The sequence below is a fragment of the Salvelinus fontinalis genome, chromosome 11 (assembly GCF_029448725.1).
Source record: "Salvelinus fontinalis isolate EN_2023a chromosome 11, ASM2944872v1, whole genome shotgun sequence".
Taxonomy (NCBI): Eukaryota; Metazoa; Chordata; class Actinopteri; order Salmoniformes; family Salmonidae; genus Salvelinus; species Salvelinus fontinalis.
In genome coordinates this window covers 33,259,758-33,271,579 of record NC_074675.1, presented here as the reverse complement: position 1 = coordinate 33,271,579, position 11,822 = coordinate 33,259,758, and the positions used below count along the sequence as shown (strand labels likewise).

At 43.5% G+C, this 11,822-nt stretch overlaps 1 protein-coding gene across 1 annotated transcript in view; it reads left to right on the top strand.

Moving 5' to 3' along the window:
* The first annotated feature begins 454 nt into the window (after positions 1-454).
* nat16 (N-acetyltransferase 16) overlaps positions 455-11,822 on the top strand; it is a 28,719-nt gene continuing 17,351 nt past the window's right edge. Inside the window, exon 1 of the mRNA XM_055938473.1 lies at positions 455-712. The gene's annotated coding sequence lies outside the window, so the exon portion shown is untranslated. The remainder of the gene's footprint in view (positions 713-11,822) is intronic.

The following is an 11,822-nucleotide window of genomic DNA, read 5'->3' as shown; positions in this document are numbered from 1 at the left end:
TCATACCAGGTCATATGTCTTCTCAAGTCATATTGACACTGGTCTACTACTGTTGCTTTAATTTATTGTTGTTCTGATTAATATTGTTGTTGTTGTTAATGGTAATCCCATGTCCACTACTACTGTTATTATTGCTGTTGGTCCCACCATTTATTTATATATAAATATATATATATTTTGTATATATATACATATATATTTGATTTTTATTTTTCGATATGTATACTTTGACAATGTAAGTAATAACGAACCTACCATGTCAATAAAGTCAATTGAATTGAATTGAATTGAGAGAGAGAGAGAGAGAGAGAGAGAGAGAGAGAGAGAGAGAGAGAGAGAGAGAGAGAGAGAGAGAGAGAGAGAGAGAGAGAGAGAGAGAGAGAGAGAGAGAGAGAGAGAGAGAGAGAGAGAGAGAGAGAGAGAGAGAGAGATCGATGGGTGGCTGGGTGGGGGATATTTTGGTGATGATGGTAGGCAGGGGTTAGGATAGCCTAGCCTACTATGAGGAGAGAGAGCCGAGCATGCAGGGTTTGTGGGCGGGGCCTAAACGGTAATCTCTTATATTGAAAACTCGAGCCGGTGGCTGGGAGAATTTGTATTTTATCCTGAATTTGAACAGTAGCCGCTGTAACCATCCATCCACCTCTTGCACCTGGCAATACACCTGCCGTTACCGACAACACTTGCACGAGACCTCCGGGCTTCACTAACGGTAAGAGGGAATTAATACATTTCACCGGCAGTGGCAGACATTTGGAGCACATTGGTGAGAATAGTCAAGATTATCGATCAGTCACGATAACGGTATCCATCCATGATCGATCATTATGATTTTGTTATAGTTGTTGTCATATTTTAAATAATATTTTATTTCTAGGCCAAATTATGTTTTCATAGAAGGCACCTTATAGGCTACGTGTGATCGGGTATTCTGCATTGCCTTTCTATCTTGTCTCTCTAGCCTACCTAAACCTTTTCTCATATTCAGACCCGATTATTCCACTATCCCCATCCTATTCTAATCGGCCATTTTGTGTGGCCAAATTTAAGGAATTTACCCGAGAGACTGAGTTACAGCGGAGGGGATGGTAATGATAAAGCAATGAAACGATGTATAGACTACCCCGAAACTAGTCCATAGGCTACAATGCAGGTTTTATAGTCTACTGTGGGCCTATAGCATTATGGAATTGTGTGTCTGTCTGTATGTACTATAGTATAGGCAATGCGGATGAATGATGCCGATAGCCTATCTAATCGAATATGGACATGATCAAAGATTCATCCAATCACCGTTGAGGATGCAATCCTGGCGCTGTCACCACGATCACCCTCAGCCGAATATAATAAATAAATATAGTAATATGTAACAATAAAGATAACAAACATATGTTTATCAGATATCACCCTTCGGCATCACTTTTGCGATATATTAATTTGTTAGGCGAGATCCAAAGATAGGCTATGCAGTTGCAGTCAGTGTGGAATGCTGAAAGCCCCTGGAAAAGGAGTCGCATACATTTAGGCATAAAGGACAGATAGATGATGTGTGTGGGCGGATGGAAGCGGGGGATTTAGGGGGCAGGAGATGACAAGCTACGATGAACAATTCCTTTATTCACAACATAGGCTATGTTGCATAAATATGCATCTGCGGCCGCAAAGCTATGGCACCAGTGAGGGAGCTGCTGAGCGGTGCGCGCGCCTCCGGTATGTGTACGTACAGCACGTGCTTGGACAGAGTCGTGACATCTAGAATTCTTAGGTTCTCTAAACGTTGGTGCACGTGCGGCGCAATTTAGGTTATAGACTATTTATCAGAATTTAGCTATAACAGCAATTCCTGTAATTATAGGTATAGGTATATTATAGGTATATTCTAGGCCATGGTTATTTCCCAGCCTGTGACAGTTCCACCGTGCCCCGTATGAGCCGTTGGGTCGTGATTTATTCAAAGCCTGTTCTATTTCTCCACATTCCGTCTGGGTTGGGAAACTCGCTCACATTCGGCACGAGGAGCTGTGGGAGATGGAGTGAGACTTCTAACCAACCTGCTCTTCTAACCTTCTAACCTGCCCATATAGTGCGCGTGCCGTGCGCCAAAGAGCGCGTGTGCGTGCGCTCGCATTTTTGCTCCTCTCTTCGGGAATGAAGAGGGAATGCATGCATACTTTGTGATCTGATTCCACTTGGCAGTTTGGAATTCGGGAATGAAAGAAGGGAGACATGACTGTGTACTCATGATTAAATGTATCAAGAGACAGTTGATGAGGGAGAAAGATCGGAATGCACAACATTGAGTAGGACAGATTCAGGGCATCAAGGCTTGCAAACTGTCCAACCTTTTATAGATATACAGACAATTCTCTCTTTCTTATCCTACTCTTTGATTTCTGGTCTGTCTCTCGCTCTCTCGCTCTCTCTCTTTCACTGTCTCTCTGTGTCTCACTCTAGATAGATTTGGGATGGAGTGAAGTAAGTGAGTGTCGCAGCATTTTCAAAGGACATGCACGAAGGACTTGCTGTGCGTCCCACATGACACCCTGTTCCCTATGTAGTGCACTACTTTTGACTAGGGTCTGTAGGGTTCTGGTCAAAAGGAGGGAAATACATAAGGAAAAGGTTGCCATTTGGCACACAACCTGTGAGATTAATGAGCGTATAGGCGCTGGTGCGGCGGCAGGGGGGGGGGGGGGGGGGGGGGGGGGGGGCACCATTGTCCCGCTCGAGCAGTTCTATGTTTTATCATGAAGGGCTGTCGTGTAAATTCAGTACTGAGAGAAACTTGGTCACTTTTTTCAAACAATCCTCTTAATTTAATATGGATTAATTATTACAATAATGAGGCTGGTCGACCCCCCACTCTTGAGTGTTGGACTGAGTAACCTAACCCTTACACAAATGCAGAGTCCTGTATGTAGCTGACTCTAAGAATGCTTCATCGTGGTTGGTTCAACCACTTCATGCAGACCAAGGAGCATCATAAGCCACTCTGGGTTCATCCTGTCGTTATCTGCACGGGGAAGTGGTCTTAACCCCTCCCTGGGTTAGTTTCCCAGATGCAAGGATGATTTAGAGATGATGAGGAATTGTTCTAAACTCCTCCTGGCTATCTCTATCTCGGTTACACCGACCACATCTTGCCTATGGAATGCAGTCTTTAACGCATCTGTCAGCTCAAGCCATCTCTAGTGACCATACACCCAGATTAGCTGCAGGGAACTAGGGTGGAGACCATAAAAACACAGACACTACTAGGACCGAAATGTCTTACTAATAGTTAAGTAAATAATTATTGAATATCCAACAAATCAAGTACGTATGCAATTTTTATATCACAGGGATCAGTGTGCGAATTACAGGTGGGGTGGGGGTCTCTTCTCTAAATGCAACAACAGTCAAACTTTGGGGAGTCTCTAAAGAATGCTAATTTAAACATTCTCCCTTTTGTTTGAAATGCAATTTACCTGGGCATGAAAATGAAAGCTTATTCTAAATGAAACGAAGACCCCCACTTATATGTCATGCTGGAATTATTTTGGAGTGGACGAATATGCACAGGTAGCCTGCTTTTTGAAGTGATTTGTTTGACAATCAGATGAAAACATCATGACTGGTTGTGTTCATGCCACATTAAAAAGTCATTCATTTTTGCCTTTAAATGTCATGTCTTTTACTATCAGGCCCATAAAAGAATTACACACTTAGGAGGTACCATTAAAAGTTTGAGGCACCCCCCCCCCACCCACGCACAACCCCCCCCCCCCCCCCTACCCCCACCCCTCTGCATCCGCTCTCCTTTTTATCCATTCACCCCTCATTCCTTCTATACACACACATGCACACACACGTGGCCACAGCACACACACACCCTGTATGCTCTATACACACTCATTTGATCCCCCCCCCCTCCCCCATCACATTCATCAACCCCCCCCCCAACCCCCCTCCCTCCCGTCCCTCTTAACCCAAAAGTTAATTTATTCAGACTCGCTGGGGTGCCCTCTATACCCACACAGGACTGAGTACAGACCATGCAGTTTATAAAGGCTTGACAACACAACCACACACACACACACATATATTTTGGGGCGGGCAGGTAGCCTAGTGGCTAGAGCGTTGGGCCAGTAACCGAAATGTTGCTAGATCAAATCCCTGAGCTGATAAGGAAAAAATCTGTCGTTCTGCCCCTGAACAAGGCAGTTAACCCACTGTTCCCCGGTAGGCTGTCATTGTAAATAAGAATATGTTCTTAACTGACTTGCCTAGTTAAATTAAAAAAATTGTTGGTTGAAGTTCCTCATGTATTGCCTACACACTGATCTGAGAGAAGTTCTGTGTTTTTCCACCCTAACGGTTAAGGTTAGGAGTGGGGGAGGTTAAGCTGATCCTAGATCTGTGTGGATTGGCTAACTCTCTTACCGGAGTGAGTGACAGATAGATTTATGGGAAGGTAAGAGTGTTGATGAGTTCAGTGCAACAGCGTCATCATCAGCTATTCAGTCTTGTTAGTCTGTTGCTGCATTTGCTTGCTTGTGATGCAGACATTATTGTGATGCCGATCTGGGTCTTGTTCATAAGGCACAAAACGGAAGACAACAGACTGAAACAGGTAAGGACCTGTTACTTTTCCAATAAGAGATGTTAATTTCATTTTCCTTGCGTGTCCTAATAATCATGGTGATGCATGCCAGGGCATTTGTCCTGTGTCACCCACATCAGTATAATGGACCTCAAGGGAAAAGGACTCATGCCTTCGTCATTCACAGCTGGATAAGAATAGCATGTTTGTTTCATAAGTGTTTTCCAAGACGTTTTCTTAACATAGAGATGTGAAAAGGGGTACTGTTTTGGTCGCACTCTCAAATTTTTCCTACTATCCCATCCCAGCTCATTGCATCAAACGGATGTCCGTTTTTGTTTAGGTTGATCAAATCAAATGTTATTTGTCACATGTTAGCGTGTTAGGGTTTGCTTGGTCCAGCACAGCTCTAGTATGGTGGGTGTCTATATTTCTGCAGCTCTAGAATTATGTGCGTCTGCATTTCTGCAGTTCTAGTATGATGTACAGGTAACTGCCAAAATAAAGGAAACACTTGAGTAAATGAGGAATACAAGGTATGTTTAAAGTAGGTGCTTTCACACAGGTGTGGTTCCTGAGTTCATTAAGCAATTAAAACATCCCATCATGCTTAGTGTCATATAAGAAAATGCACAGTTGCTCATTATTCTTCGTACCATGGCTAGAAGAAGAGATCTCAGTGACTTTGAAAGAGGGGTCTCAAAGGAGCATAGAGGGTTTAAAGGGTGTGTGAGTGTGTGTGTGTGTGTGTGTCTCAGTTACCAGGTCTCAACCCAATTGAACACTTATGGAAGATTCTGGAGTGGCGCCTGAGAAAACCCCCAAATTATAGAATTTCTCGTGGAAGAATGGTGTCGTATCCCTCTAAAAGAGTTCCAGACAAGGCGCATTGAAGCTGTTCTGGCGGCTTGTGGTGGCTCAATTCCCTATTAAGATACTTTATGTTAGTGTTTCCTTTATTTTGGCAGTTACCCGTAGGTCCATATTACTGCAGCCCTTCTAGTATGATCTAATATGTCTATATCAGTGGTTCCCAACCTTTTCTGTTCTGGGGACCACCAAAAACCTTCAAAAGCTGTTGAGGACCACCATCCACGGAGACGCACAATCTTTTAAGCATAAAATATACTTGCGATCATATTTAGTGAATTTTAGCAGTGAATGTAACAAATGAAAGGCCTATTATTATTAGAAACAATTTGTATTGTGAAAAATAATGTAAAATTGCTTACAATGCCAGTAATACTTCCAAATATGATTGTTTTTGGATGTTTGTTTTTTAATAATAAAAAATATATATAAAAGAATTTGCAGACCAGCTGCAGTACTCCCGCAGACCATGTGTAGAAAACCACTGTTCTACTCAAGTATGATCTAATACATATATATTTTCTGCAGGATGTTCATTTCTATTTCTGCAGCTCTAGTATGATTTCCAAACCTAACCCAAGGATATTGTATGTAATTCTCCTTTAAAAAAACGTATATAACCAGAGAGATGGGAAGGGGAAATTAGCCTTTTGAAATTATGCAATGTAAAACTGCCATATATCAGGATAATAAGTTTGGGATTTTGGCAAAAATTATAGGATGAGAGATAGATAGACAGAGAGAGAGAAAAGGAGAGAGAGATAGAGAGAGAAAGAAAGAGACAGAGAGACAGAGAGAGAGCAGGACAGTAGAGAATGAGACATTTAAATAAACAAGGAGACGTTCTGTAAAATGATGGGCTGATGAAGATGGGAGTAAAAAGAGAGGAGGTACTGTACTCATGGTTGATGATGATGCCCTCAGACAACTGTTAAAACAGGCCACATATGGCGTTTTGATTACATGTAAACGTCATGTTCCATAGCGTGTGTGACGTCCTCTAGCGCAAAAATCATCTAACTGATTAGAAGGCACATAGGCACATATCTAGGATCAGGCACATATCTAGGATCAGCTCAGGCAATCCCCAATCCTAACCCTAACCATTATAGGGGCAATGTCAAAACCGACTTCAGATCAGCTGCTCTGGGAGGGAAATACTGTACAGGGGAAATACAGTGTATAAATACGTCATGGGATTTTACCACAGAGAGTTATGTAAACACACAAGCATAAGCACATGGACTAGATCCAGAGGGAGGGAGTCAGAGGAAAAAGACAAAGAGCGAGGGAGAGAAAGGGAGAGAGGGAGGGAGAGGGGATGAGGCTGCTGCCACGTGCGTTTGTTGTGTGTGTGTATGTGTTCGTGACAAAGAACGATAGAAAGAGATAGGGGCTACTACCCTCACGTTGCGCTGCCTATTGTGACGTATTTACAAAGACAAAACCGAACTGACACCAGGGGGATACCCTTTTACAATCACCTTGAAACACTGCAGCAAAAGCCTTCATTAATGTAGCCTAATTCAGGAATCACGACGGATGTTCAGTATCTGCTTTGTGAAAAGTAAACGTCATCTCCAGTTGTAGATTGTGTTGATGCGTTCTCCCTATTCAGATGAGAGGACGGAGAAATGTATCGTGCCAATGCAAAATGATCACGCACGCACACACGTCTCGTGTGCTCGATGATGATGGGACGTATCGACGTGGCATTCTTACCTCACACGGATCGGCAGACACTGCTCGCTGAATAAATCATCCAAGATTAGAAGGGTGCGTGTTTGCGTGTCTGTGAGTGTCTGTGTTTGTGTGTGTGTGAGTGTGAAAGAGAGAGCGAGAGAAAGATAGAGAATCCTCAATCTTACCCCGTAAGGTCTTCGAGATAGAGAACAAGGAAGGTCATAGGTGAGTATTTGATCCAGAAATAGATGATGTGAAGAGTGTTCTGTGTAATAGGTTAATTAAAGGTGTGATCTGTCGTTTCTTTGTTCCTTGTGTGGCCCACGGGATAAAATTGACAAAATCAAATGGAAATCTCAAACTCCCCCCCCCCCCCCCCCCCCACACACACACACAGTCACACACACACACCACGCACCTGAGTTATAGGATAGGTTATCGTGTTGATATTGGACTTACACTGCAATAGCGTGAAGTACTGAGGTCACACTTATTGCATACTACTCTTTGTTTTGGCTCTCTAAAACTCGTAATAACTTGGCCTGCAGGCCTATCGCTCCAATCCTCTGTGTTTAGCAGAAGAGTCAGGACAGTAGCGCGTGTGTGTGTGTGATGGTGTGTCTGACAGTGTGTGTATGTGTGTATGTATATATGTGTGTGTGTGTGTGTGTGTTTGTGCACGTGTGCAAGTATGTGCTTGTGTGTGTGTGTGTGTGTGTGTGTGTGTGTGTAGTCAAGAGTATCATCACCACAACACTGTGACAGCAGCACTGTATAGCCTAAATCCTCCTCTTCGCTGTCATCCTCTGTTGTCATGTGATCCAGTTTAGTCAGTGTCACTGCTGTTTCAAATGGATAGGAAGAAAGAGAATGTCAGGGCAAATGGATTTACTTTATTCTATGCTTTCTTATTCTATTCTATTATATCCTATTCCATCCTTTTCTATCCTATTCCATCCTTTTATATCCTATTCTATTCCATCCTATTCCATCCTTTTCTATCCTATTCCATCCTTTTCTATCCTATTCCATCCTATTCAATCCTATTCTATCCTATTCTATCCTATCCTATTCCATCCTATTCTGTCCTATTCTATCCTATCCTATTCTATCCTATCCTATTCCATCCTATTTGATCCTATTCTATTTCATCCTATTCTATCCTATTATATTCTATCCTATTATATTCTATCCTATTCTATGCTATTCTATTCTATCCTATTCTATATTGTTGGGAAATTGTTAGATATTACTGTTAGATATTACTGCACTGTTAGAGCTAGAAACACAAGCATTTCACTATACCCGTAATAACATCTGCTAAACATGTGTATGTGACAAATACAATTTGATTTGATTTGACACACTGTTTCTAAGAGATGGGAAGAAAGAAGAAATGGATTCCAATCTATTTCATTTATGCATATAGGCTTACTGTATACATTATGTGGTTTGAACATACACTATATATACAAAAGTATGTGGACACCCCTTCAAATAAGTGAATTCGACGATTTCAGCCACACCCGTTGCTGACAGGTGTATACAATTGAGCACATAGTCATGCAATCTCCATAGACAAACATAGGCAGTAGAATGGCCTTACTGAAGAGCTCAGTGACTTTAAACGTGGCACCGTCATAGGATGCCACCTTTCCAACAAGTCAGTTCATCAAATTTCTGCCCTGCTAGAGCTGCCCCGGTCAACTGTAAGTGCTGTTATTGTGAAGTGGAGCAACAACGGCTCCGCCACACAAGCTCACAGAACGGGACCGCCGAGTGCTGAAGCGCGTAAAAATTGTCTGTTTTTGGTTGCAATTCTCACCACCGAGTTCCAAACTGCCTCTGGAAGCAACAAGCCTAAGATTACCATACGCAATGCCAAGCGTCGGCTGGAGTGTTGTAAATTTCACCACCACTCTGGAGCAGTGGAAACACGTTCTCTGGAGTGATGGATCACGCTTCACCATCTGGCAGTCCAATGGACATATCTGGGTTTGGCTTATGCCAGGAGAACGCTACCTGCCCGAATGCATAGTTCCAACTGTAAAGTTTGATGGAGGAGGAATAATGGCCTGGGGCTGTTTTTCATGGTTCAAACTATGCCCCTTGGTTCCAGTGAAGGGAGATCTTAACACTACAACATACAATTACATTCTAGACGGTTCTGTGCTTCCAACTTTGTGGCAACAGTTTGGGGAAGGCCCTTTCCTGTTTCAGCATGACAATGCCCCCGTGGACAAAGCGAGGTGCATACAGAAATGGTTTGTCGAGATCGGTGTGGAAGAACTTGACTGGCTTGTGCAGAGCCCTGACCTCAACCCCATCAAACACCTTTGGGATGAATTGGAACGCCGGCCTCAAGCCAGGCCTAATCGCCCAACATCAGTGCCCAACCTCATCAATGATGTTGTGGCAGAACGGAAGCATGTCCCCAAAGCAATGCTCCAACATCTAGTGGAAAGCCTTCCCAGAAGAGTGGAGGCTGTTGTAGTAGCAAAGGGGTGACCAACTCCATATTAATGCCCATGATTCTGGAATGAGACTTTCAACAAGCAGGTGTCCACATACTTTTGGTCATGTAGTGTGTCACTTGGTGCCTCTTTGTCCAGCATGTTTGCTTGCCTGCCAACCAAACGTCAGCAAGAACATCACGCAGAAACAACCTTCCTATCCTCTCTTCTCCTCCTTACACCATGCACCTCTGATAGGCTTTTGTGTTTCTGTAATGGACAGGTGTCTGTTTACACTCTTAGAAAAAAGGGTTCCACAAGGGTTCTTCAACTGTCCCCATAGGAGAACCGTTTTTGGTTCCAGGTTTGGTTCGGGTTCCATGTAGAACCCTCTGTGGAAAGGGTTCTATATTGAACCCAAAAGGGTTCTACCTAAAACCAAAAGGGTTCTACCTGGAACTAAAAAGGGTTCTCCCATGGGGACAGCCGGAAGAACCCTTTTAGGTTCTAGATAGTACATTTTGTCGTAAGAGTGTATCTGTGTAGTAATTATCTTTCTCATGTGATATTTAATTTCACAGAGGAGGTTAACAGATAGACAAACAAGTGAAGTGTTCACGTGGGTCGTAGACAGTGGCGTGTGTGTGCGCGCGTGTGTGTATATGTGGACGGTCGATTGATTGGAAGGGCGCTGCTGAGGTGTGTATTGATGTCATGCTAAAGTCCATGTGGCAGTTAGTGATTCACTGTGTGTGTGGTGTGTGTGTGTGTGTGTGACACTGTCACTGCGCCCCCCCCTCCCCCTCCTCCCCCAGTGAGTTTATGGCACCATGCCTATGCATGCCAGTTGATGGAAAAGTACCAGTTAGAGACAGAGAGTGTGTTAGGTCTGGTGGGGCCAGACAGTGTTTTCTCTGTCCCAGGCAGGCGGCCTCCCTCCCTCCCTCCCCCAGCCCAGACACATCTCCCATCGACAGATTATCGGAAATGTCTGGCCCTGCTTCACTGCTTCAGCCTCATTCCCCCTGGGGCCAACTAACACTAACTGTCCATGCATGGGACAGAGAACACACACAAAGATGGAGACAGAGATACACTCTTACACATAGAAATACACACAAAGAAAGTATGAAAATGTATGCACTCAATATTATAAGTCACTCTCGATACAAGTGTCTGCTAAATGACTAAAACGTAAATGTAAAATGTACACACATATTACATACGGATGGAGAAACGCACACACATGGACACACACACGCATACGGATGCATACACACATGGACACACACACGCATACGGATGCATACACACATGGACACACACACGCATACGGATGCATACACACATGGACACACACCCAGGCTTTAACCACTCAATAATCTCTGCACCTTTCCGGAATCCCTTTCCAACGACCTGAGCCCTCCTCTTCTCTCGCTCGTTTCGCCCCATTCTTTTCCCAAGCTCAGAAAAATGTGATTGTTTTCTCGAGTGAGCCAGTGTTTTCCGAGGAATCCAGGGAAGCGGGTGAGGGGGAATTACCGAAGGGATTAGGGGGATAGGGGGTTGGCAGAGGGGGGCGCGCCACAGGGACGGATGCCAGTCGCCTCTCTCTGTGCCACATACAAACTGTTGCCAAACTGGACGGGCAAACTGGGCTGGCGTCCTGGCGGTGACCAGAAATCCCATTAGTGCCGTCTGTGTGGTTAGGGGTTGTGTTGTCTGTGTTTTTCCTGACCAAGACCCCGTCCAATCTGGTCAAAACATTGGGATGTGGTAGTAAGTTAAGAGGTTATGGTTGTGTAGACTGCCTGACCAAGACCCTTTGAGGTTGACGTGTTTTGAAGCTACTTACTCTGTCTGACCAATGCCCATTGATGTTAGAGTTGACCTATTGATGTGAATTACGGAACAAGTGTTGTGAAGCATAAAGTATACAGGCGTCTAAACAGTGTATGGGTGTAATAGGAATTGCCAGGACTGTAAATGGGGAAATGTAAGATCACTAAAGTTGCATATATTTGCATATATGCATATATTTATATAGTATTATACAGGGCGCATTTGGAAAAGAGACCTAGGTCTCAATAACATAAAGGTCAAAAAAGGTAAAAAAAACAATAATAATAATATTTAGTTTAGAGTGATTAAACAATGTTTAGCATATTCATATAAATCATGTGTATTACATTGGGGTGACAGGTAGCCTAGTGGTTAGAGCGTTGGGCCTGTAA